The sequence below is a fragment of the Triticum urartu genome, chromosome 4 (assembly GCF_003073215.2).
Source record: "Triticum urartu cultivar G1812 chromosome 4, Tu2.1, whole genome shotgun sequence".
Lineage (NCBI taxonomy): Eukaryota > Viridiplantae > Streptophyta > Magnoliopsida > Poales > Poaceae > Triticum > Triticum urartu.
The window spans coordinates 539,088,876-539,100,198 of NC_053025.1; positions in this window are offsets into that span (position 1 = coordinate 539,088,876).

Sequence of the window (11,323 nt, forward strand, 5' to 3'; positions counted from 1 at the left end):
CTCTGTCGTAAGAGCAGAGTGCTCGCTTTCATAAATCTTCTAGTCCTTTCCGCCGACATGTGGGACATCAAACTACCGGGTCCACGTGCCATACCGGAATAGAGTGCAGAGCAGCCGGGGTGAAGCACCCAGTCATGGCGCCAGCATAGTAAGGAGCAATGAGGTGTCAAATCACAAAGCTGCACCTTTCCCGCAGTAAGTTGGAGGGACGAAGTAATAATGCTAAAAAAGAAGTTGGAGGGACGAAGCAACCATCATTTCACTCGTTGTTGAATCCGCTTCTCCCTCATCTTCTTCAAGTTAACCACGTGTTGCTTCTGCCGTTGTTCTGCCTCATGTGGGACGCGGATCGGCTTGGTAAAGCACTAATACATGGGACCGCATGTTCGCAAACCGCCAAGACAATGTCCTCTAAAAATAAGAAACCTTCCCCACCATCCGCGCGACAAAATCACCTCCTTTTTTTTTTACTAATCTTGATTATATAATTTTTTAGATCAATATAATTGAGATTTGTATAGATAGCACAGGAGCAAAACCAAGTGGTACGGTTAAGGGCATCCACAATGTGTAGCCAAATGTGAAAATAGCTTTTGGCATCGCGGGAACCATTGTGGATGGTGTTGCCAAAGCCAAAAGGATGGAACCGAAGCACCCTGATTGATTGATTGAAGGAATAGAAAAATGCAACCTCTCTCCTCTTTCTCCCGTGCTTGGACGCATGTACATTATTGAGCCTAGAGTCTACTCCCCTGTCCCTTCTATCACAAATCAAAAAGCAGTGAGGCGTCAAATCACAAATCACGAACGAAGCAACCATCATTTCACTCTTCGCTGACTCCGCTTCTCCATTGTCTTCTTCGAGAATCCATCTCACCGCACTAAGCTGGACGGACGACGCTATTGTGTACTGATACATCCATTTTGCATCATGCTTTTACATCGATATTTATTGCATTATGGGCTGTTATTACACATTATGTCACAATACTTATGCCTATTCTCTCTTATTTTACAAGGTATACATAAAGAGGGAGAATGCCGGCAGCTGGGATTCTGGGATGGAAAAGGAGCAAATATTAGAGACCTATTCTGCACAGCTCCAAAAGTCCTGAAACTTCACGGAAGACGTTTTCCAAATATATAAAAAATACTGAGAGCAAGAACCTCACCAGGGAGGCCACACCCTACCCACAGGGGTGGGGGGGGCGCCCTACCCCCTGGGTGCGCCCCCCTACCTCGTGGGCCCCCTGGTGGCCCTCCGGTGACCATCTTCTGCTATATGAAGTCTTTCGATGGAGAAAAAAATAAGAAGCCATCTTCTCGGACGAAACTCCGCCGCCATGAGGCGGAACCTTGGCGGAACCAATCTAGGGCTCTAGCGGAGCTGTTCTGCCGGGGAAACTTCCCTCCCGGAGGGGGAAATCATCGCCATCGTCATCACCAATTCTCCTCTCATCGGGAGAGGGCAATCTCCATCAACATCTTCATCAGCACCATCTCCTCTCAAAACCCTAGTTCATCTCTTGTATCCAATTCTTGTCTCTAAGTTCGGGATTGGTGCTAGTAGTGTTAATTACTCCTTGTAGTTGATGCTAGTTGGTTTAATTGGTGGAAGATCATATGTTCAGATCCTATATGCACATTAATATCCCTCTGATTATGAACATGTTTATGCTTTGTGAGTAGTTACGTTTGTTCCTGAGGACATGGGAGAAGTCTTGCTATTAGTAGTCATGTGAATTTGGTATTCATTCAATATTTTGATGAGTTCTATGTTGTCTCTCCTCTAGTGGTGTTATGTGAACGTCGACTACATGACACTTCACCATTATTTGGGCCTAGAGGAAGGCATTGGGAAGTAATAAGTAGATGATGGGTTGCTAGAGTGACAGAAGCTTAAACCCTAGTTTATGCGTTGCTTCGTAAGGGGCTGATTTGGATCCATATATTTCATGCTATGATTAGGTTTACCTTAATACTTTTGTTGTAGTTGTGGATGCTTGCAATAGAGGTCAATCATAAGTGGGATGCTTGTCCAAGTAAGGGCAGCACCCAAGCACTGGTCCACCCACATACCAAATTATCAAAGTACTGACACGAATCATATGAACGTGATGAAAACTAGCTTGACGATATTCCCATGTGTCCTTGGGAGCGCTTTTCTCTATATAAGAGTTTGTCCAGGCTTGTCCTTTGCTACAAAAAGGATTGGGCCACCTTGCTACACTTTATTTACTTTTGTTACTTGTTGCTCATTACAAATTATCCTATCACAAAACTATCTATTACCACTTATTTTAGTACTTGCAGAGAATACCTTGCTGGAAACCGCTTATCATTTCCTTCTGCTCCTCGTTGGGTTCGACACTCTTACTTATCAAAAGGACTACGATATATCCCCTATACTTGTGGGTCATCAAGACTCTTTTCTGGCGCTGTTGCCAGGGAGTGAAGCGCCTTTGGTAGGTGGAATTTGGTAAGGAAAAATTTATATAGTGTGCTGAAATTTACTGTCACTTGTTACTATGGAAAGTAATCCTCTGAGGGGCTTGTTTGGGGTATCTTCACCCCGACCAATAGAGCAAAGATTTGCTCCTCAACCTGCTCAACCTACTGAAAATGAAAATGAAAATGAAAATGAGAAAGCCTACTTTGAAATTCCTTCGGGTATGATAGAAAAACTGCTAGCTAATCCTTTTTTAGGAGATGGAACAAAACATCCTGATGAGCATCTAATATATGTGGATGAAGTTTGTGGATTATTTAAGCTTGCAGGTGTACCCAGATATGTTGTTAAGAAGAAGGTCTTCCCTTTATCTCTGAAGGGAGACGCATCGACATGGTATAGGCTATGTGATGATATGGGGTACTGGAATTACAAACGATTGAAATTGGAATTTCATCAGAAGTTTTATCCTATGCATCTTGTTCATCATGATCGCAATTACATATATAATTTTTGGCCTCGCGAAGGAGAAAGCATCGCGCAAGCTTGGGGGAGGCTTAAATCAATGTTATATTCATGCCCCAATCATGAGCTCTCAAGAAAAATGATTATTCAAAATTTCTATGCTCGGCTTTCTGATAACAATCGCACCATGCTTGATACTTCTTGTGCTGTCTCTTTTATGATGAAGACTATTGAATTCAAAAGGGATTTATTGGAAAGAATTAAACACAACTCTGAAGATTGGGACCTCGACAAAGGTAAGGAGTCAGGTATAACACCTAGTTTTGATTGTGTTAAATCTTTTATGGATACCGATATTTTTCGTAAATTTAGCACTAAATATGGACTTGACTCTGAGATAGTAGCTTCTTTCTATGAATCTTTTGCTACTTATGTTGATCTCCCCAAGGAGAAGTGGTTTAAATATCATCCTCCCATAGAAGTAAAAGTAGCTGCACCTATTAAAGTTGAAGAAAAGATTGTCACTTATAATGACCCTATTGTTCCTACTTCTTATGTTGAGAAACCACCTTTCCCTGTTAGGATAAAGGATCATGATAAAGCTTCAACTGTAGTTTGTAAAAGCAATACTAAACATATACACCTCCTGATCAAGTTAAAGTTGAACCTAATATTGCTATTGTTAAAGATCTCTTGTCTGATAATATTGATGGGCATGTTATTTATTTCTGTGATGAAACTGCTAGAATTGCTAAACCCTATGCTAAAGATAAACCTAGACCTGTGGTAGGCATGCCTGTTATTTCTGTTAAAATAGGAGATCATTGTTATCATGGCTTATGTGATATGGGTGCTAGTGCAAGTGCAATACCTTATTCATTATACAAAGAAGTTATGCATGATATTGCACCTGCTGAGATGGAAGATATTGATGTCACAATTAAACTTGCCAATAGAGATACTATTTCACCAATGGGAATTGTTAGAGATGTTGAAGTCTTGTGTGGGAAAACTAAATATCCTGCTGATTTTCTTGTTCTTGGTTCCCCACAAGATAGCTTTTGTCCCATTATATTTGGTAGACCCTTCCTGAACACTGTTAATGCTACCATAGATTGCAAAAGGGATGTTGTTACTATCGGTTTAGATGATATGACTCATGAATTTAATTTCTCTAAATTTAGTAGACAACACCGAGAAGAAGAATTACCTAGTAAGGATGAAATTATTGGTCTTTCTTCTATTGCCGTACCTCCTAGTGATCCTTTAGAACAATACTTGTTAGACCATGAAAATGACATGTTTATGAATGAAAGAAGGGAATTAGATGAAGTATGCTTTAAACAGGAACCTATTCTAAAAAAAAATTTACCTGTTGAAATCCTAGGGGATCCTCCTCCACCCAAGGGTGATCCCGTGTTTGAGCTTAAACCGTTACCTGATACTCTTAAATATGCTTATCTTGATGAGAAAAAGATATATCCTGTTATTATTAGTGCTAACCTTTTAGAGCATGAGGAAGAGAGATTATTGAAAACTCTGAAGAAGCACCGTGCTGCTATTGGGTATACTCTTAATGATCTCAAGGGCATTAGTCCCACTCTATGTCAACATAAAATTAATTTGGAAGAAGATGCTAAACTAGTTCGTGATCATCAACGCCGGCTGAATCCTAAAATGAAAGAAGTGGTAAGAAAGGAAATACTAAAGCTCCTTGAGGCAAGTATGATTTATCCCGTTGCTGATAGTCAGTGGGTAAGCCCTGTCCATTGTGTCCCTAAGAAGGGAGGAATTACTGTTGTTCCTAATGATAAAGATGAATTGATCCCTCAAAGAATTATTATAGGTTATAGGATGGTAATTGATTTACGCAAATTAAATAAGGCTACTAAAAAGGATCATTACCCCTTACCTTTTATTGATCAAATGCTAGAAAGATTATCCAAACATACACATTTTTGCTTTCTAGATGGTTATTCTGGTTTCTCTCAAATACCTATGACAGCCAAAGATCAATCAAAGACTACTTTTACATGCCCTTTTGTTACTTTTGCTTATAGACGTATGCCTTTTGGTTTATGTAATGCACCTGCTACCTTTCAAAGATGCATGATGGCTATCTTCTCTGACTTTTGCGAAAATATTTGTGAGGTTTTCATGGATGACTTTTCCGTCTATGGATCTTCTTTTGATGATTGCTTGAGCAACCTTGATCGAGTTTTGCAGAGATGTGAAGATACTAATCTTTTCTTGAATTGGGAAAAGTGCCACTTTATGGTTAATGAAGGTATTGTCTTGGGGCATAATGTTTCTGAAAGAGGTATTGAAGTTGATAAAGCCAAGGTTGATGCTATTGAAAAGATGCCATGTCCCAAGGACATCAAAGGTATAAGAAGTTTCCTTGGTCATGCCGGATTTTATAGGAGGTTTATTAAGGACTTCTCAAAAATCTCCCGGCCCCTGACTAATTTATTACAAAAAGATATACCATTTGTCTTTGATGATGATTGTGTAGAAGCATTTGAAATAACTTAAGAAAGCATTGATCTCTGCACCTATTGTTCAGCCACCTGATTGGAATTTACCGTTTGAAATTATGTGTGATGCTAGTGATTATGCTGTAGGTGATGTCCTAGGGTAAAGAGTTCATAAGAAATTAAATGTTATTCAATATTCTAGTAAAACCCTAGACAATGCTCAAAGAAAAATTATGCTACTACTGAAAAAGAATTCTTAGCAGTTGTATTTGCTTGTGATAAGTTTAGACCTTATATTGTTGATTCTAAAGTAACTATTCACACTGATCATGCTGCTATTAAATATCTCATGGAAAAGAAAGATGCTAAACCTAGACTTATTAGATGGGTTCTCTTGCTACAAGAATTTGACTTACATATTGTTGATAGAAAGGGAGCTGAGAACCCCGTTGCAGACAACTTGTCTAGGTTAGAAAATGTGCTTGATGACCCACTACCTATTGATGATAGCTTTCCTGATGAGCAATTAAATGTCATAAATGCTTCTCATACTGCTCCATGGTATGCTGATTATGCTAATTACATTGTTGCTAAGTTTATACCACCTAGTTTCACATACCAGCAAAAGAAAAAGTTCTTCTATGACTTGAGGCATTACTTTTGGGATGACCCACATCTTTATAAAGAAGGAGTAGATAGTGTTATTAGACATTGTGTACCTGAGCATGAACAGGAACATATCCTATGCAAGTGTCACTCCGAAGCTTATGGAGGACACCATGCTGGAGATAGAACTGCACATAAGGTATTGCAATCTGGTTTTTATTGGCCTACTCTCTTCAAGGATGCCCGTAAGTTTGTCTTATCTTGTGATGAATGTCAAAGAATTGGTAATATTACTAGACGTCAAGAAATGCCTATGAATTATTCACTTGTTATTGAACCATTTGATGTTTGGGGCTTTGACTATATGTGACCCTTTCCTTCCTCTAACACATATTCAAGTTGCTGTTGACTACGTTACTAAGTGGGTAGAAGCTATTCCAACTAGTAGTGCTGATCATAACACTTCTATTAAAATGCTTAAAGAAGTTATTTTTCCAAGATTTGGAGTCCCTAGATATTTAATGACTGATGGTGGTTCACATTTTATTCATGGTGCTTTCCGTAAAATGCTTGCTAAATATGATATTAACCATATAATTGCATCCCCTTATCACCCTCAGTCTAGTGGTCAAATAGAATTGAGTAATAGAGAACTCAAATTAATTTTGCAAAAGACTATCAATAGGTCTAGAAAGAATTGGTCGAACAAACTTGATGTTGCATTATGGGCCTATAGAACTGCATATGAAAATCCTATGGGTATGTCTCCATATAAAATGGTCTATGGAAAAGCATGTCACTTACCTCTCGAACTAGAACACAAGGCTTATTGGGCTATTAAAGAACTCAATTATAATTTTAAACTTGCTGGTGAGAAGAGGTTATTTGATATTAGCTCACTTGATGAATGGAGAACCCAAGCCTACGAAAATGCCAAGTTGTTTAAAGAAAAAGTTAAAAGATGGCATGACAAAAGGATACAAAAGCGTGAGTTTAATGTAGGTGATTATGTATTGCTATACAACTCTCGTTTAAGATTTTTGCAGGAAAACTTCTCTCTAAATGGGAAGGCCCTTACGTTATCGCGGAGGTCTATCGTTCCGGTGCCATAAAAATCAACAACTTTGAAGGCACAAATCCGAAGGTGGTGAATGGCGAAAGAATCAAACACTATATCTCAGGTAATCCCATAAATGTTGAAACCAATATTATTGAAACCGTAACCCCGGAGGAATACATAAGGGACACTTTCCGGAACGTTTCAGTCTCCGAAAAGAAATAGGTATGTGGTACGGTAAGTAAACCGACTCCAAAACAATTTTTAAGGCAATATTTCTCCGTTTTATAGCTGCAAGATGGAGGAGAATAGTTCCGTCAGTGAACATATACTCAGAATGTCTGGATACCACAACCACTTGACTCAACTGGGGGTTAATCCTCCTGATGATAGTGTCATTGACAGAGTTCTTCAATCACTGCCACCAAGCTACAAAAGCTTCGTGATGAACTATAATATGCAAGGGATGGATAAGACAATTCATGAGCTCTTCGCAATGCTAAAAGCTGCGGAGGTAGAAATCAAGAAGGAACATCAAGTGTTGATGGTCAACAAGACCACTAGTTTCAAGAAGAAGGGCAAAGGGAAGAAGGGGAACTTCAAGAAGAACTGCAAACAAGTTTCTGCTCAAGTGAAGAAGCCCAAGTCTGGACCTAAGCCTGAAACTGAGTGCTTCTACTACAAAGGGACTGGTAACTAGAAGCGGAATGGCCCCAAGTATTTGGCGGATAAGAAGGATGTCAAAGTGAAAGGTATATTTGATATACATGTTATTGATGTGTACCTTACTAATGCTCGCAGTAGCACCTGGGTATTTGATACTGGTTCTGTTGCTCATATTTGCAACTCGAAACATGGGCTACGGATTAAGCGAAGATTGGCTAAGAATGAGGTTACGATGCACGTGGAAATGGTTCCAAAGTCGATGTGATCGCGGTCGACATGCTACCTCTACATCTACCTTCGGGATTAGTATTAGACCTAAATAATTGTTATTTGGTGCCAGCGTTAAGCATGAACATTATATCCGGATCTTGTTTGATGCGAGACAGTTATTCATTTAAATCAGAGAATAATGGTCGTTCTATTTATATGAGTAATATCTTTTATGGTCATGCACCCTTGATGAGTGCTCTATTTTTATTGAATCTCGATGCTAGTGATACACATATTTTTTTGACTAACTACTGCAAGGCACAACCCCACAGTCTTTTATTCCATAGTGATACACATATTCATAGTATTGAAGCCAAAAGATATAAGTTTAATAATGATAGTGCAACTTATTTGTGGCACTAACGTTTAGGTCATATTGGTGTAAAGCGCATGAAGAAAATCCATTCTAATGGGTTTTTGGAATCACTTGATTATGAATCACTTGATGCTTGCGAACCATGCCTCATGGGAAAGATGAGTAAGACTCCGTTCTTCAGAACAATGGAATGAGCAACAGACTTACTGAAAATAATACATACTGATGTATGCGGTCCCATGAGTGTTGATGCTCGTGGAGGGTATCGTTATTTTCTGACCTTCACAGATGATTTCAGCAGATATGGGTATATCTACTTGATGAAACATAAGTCTGGAACATTTGAAAAGTTCAAAGAATTTCAGAGTGAAGTGGAAAATCATCGTAACAAGAAAATTAAGTTTCTACGATCTGATCGTGGAGGTGAATATTTGAGTTATGAGTTTGGTCTTCATTTGAAACAATGTGGAATAGTTTCGCAACTCACGCCACCTGGAACACCATAGCGTAATGGTGTGTCCGAATGTCGTAACCGCACTTTATTAGATATGGTGTGATCTATGGTGTCATCTCAACGGATTTCGATGGTGCCCTATTTAACATGAATGCAGAGTTTGGGGTTGTGATGCTTAGTGAAAAAGCTTCAACTTGATAAGCTCGAACCCAAATCGGAGAAATGTGTCTTCATAGGATACCCAAAGGAAACTGTTGGGTACACCTTCTATCACAGATCTGAAGGAAAGATATTCCTTGCTAAGAATGGATCCTTTCTAGAGAAGGAGTTTCTCTCGAAAGAAGTGAGTGGGAGGAAAGTAGAACTTGATGAGGTAACTGTACCGTCTCCCTTATTGGAAAGTAGTTCATCACAGAAATCAGTTCCAGTGACTCCTACACCAATTAGTAAGGAAGTTAATGATGATGATCATCAAACTTCTGATCAAGTTACTACCAAACCTCGTAGGTCAGCCAGAGAAAGATCCGCACCAGAGTGGTACGGTAATCCTGTTCTGGAAGTCATACTACTTGACCATGACGAACCTACGAACTATGAGGAAGCGATGATGAGCCCAGATTCCGCAAAATGGCTTCCGGCCATGAAATCTGAGATGGGATCCGTATATGAGAACGAAGTATGGACTTTGGTTGACTTGCCCGATGATCGGCGTCGGTGTCAAAACCGGCGGATCTCGGGTAGGGGGTCCCGAACTGTGCGTCTAGGCCGGATGGTAACAGGAGGCAGGGGACACGAAGTTTTACCCAGGTTCAGGCCGTCTTGATGGAGGTAAAACCCTACGTCCTGCTTGATTAATATTGATGGTATGGGTAGTACAAGAGTAGATCTACCACGAGATCAGAAAGGCTAAACCCTAGAAGCTAGCCTACGGTATGATTGTGTGTTGTGATTGTTGTCCTACAGACTAAAACCCTTCGGTTTATATAGACATCGGAGAGGGTTAGGGTTACACAAGGTCGGTTACAAAGGAGGAAAATATCCATATACGTATCACCTAGCTTGCCTTCCACGCCAAGTAGAGTCCCATCCGGACACGAGATGAAGTCTTCAATCTTGTATCTTCATAGTCTAACAGTCCGGCCAATGGATATAGTACGTCTATCCGGAGACCCCCTAATCGAGGACTCCCTCAGTAGCCCCTGAACCAGGCTTCAATGATGATGAGTCCGGCGCGCAGTATTGTCATCGGCATTGCAAGGCGGGTTCCTTCTCCGAATACATCACAGAAGAATTTGAATGCGAGGATAGTGTCCGACCCTGCAAAATAAGTTCCACATTCCACCGTAGAGAGAATAATATTTTCGTAGATCTAATGACGTTATGTCATGGCCCGGTGATTATTCGAACCATTTCTTTTAACCAGCCCCGCACATAATGCGAGACAGTTTTTTGACACGTCTTGTCAAAGCAGAGATCGTGTCCCCTTATTACGGGATTCTCATCAATACGGGCGTGGGTAACCCAACCGCACCATCAATTGCGGCGCTTGGGGGATAAGCGAGTTTTACCAGGCAAGTGGGGACGCTTAGTTTCGTCCGCCCATATAAAGGGATAAGGATTCACCTTTCTATCCACGCCTTCTTCCTCCTTTGCTCATCCGCTCCCGCACACTCGAGCTCTAGCGCCCAAGTCCTCACTTCCATCTCAACCTTCTCCAACCATGTCCGGAGCGGGAGGCAAGTGGATGGTCTCCTCCGTCACAGAGGGAGACATCAGGAAACTGAGGAGAGCCGGATACCTGCCCGACGACATCGCGCACCGGCTCCCAGATGAGGGGCAGCTCATCCCCACCCCCAGGCCCGATGAGAGGGTGGTATTCCTCACCCATTTCCTCCGCGGACTGGGATTCCCTCTCCATCCCTTTTCCGGGGGCTCATGTTTTATTATGGCCTAGATTTCCACGATCTGGCCCCGAACTTCATCCTTAACATCTCGGCGTTTATCCTCGTGTGCGAGGCCTTCCTCCGCATCAAGCCCCACTTCGGCTTATGGCTGAAGACCTTCAACGTCAAGCCGAAGGTGGTGGGCGGCCGCCAGGCGGAGTGCGGGGGCGCCATGGTGGGCAATATGCCCAACATAACATGGCTCGTGGGCTCCTTTGTGGAAACCATAAAGGGGTGGCAATTGGGGTGGTTCTATATCACCGAGCCGCGCAACCCCGCATGGGTAGCGGCCCCCGAGTTCCGATCTGGCATCCCCATGCGGCTCACCTCCTGGAAAGAGAAGGGCCTGTCCTGGGGTAGTTCGAAAGAGCTGACCGGACTCCAAACATGTATTCAAAACATGATGGACAAGAAGCTCAAGCTTGTCAACATAGTCTAGGTTATGCTCATCCACCGGATACTCCTGTGCCAACAACGGGAGTTCACCTTGTGGGAGTTGACTGGCTTGTCTGGGGATAGTCCGGCTGTTCGGAGACCCCCTAATCTAGGACTTCCTCAATCGGCAAGCCATAGAGAATAAATGGATCTTTAAGAAGAAGACTGACGCTGACAGTAATGTT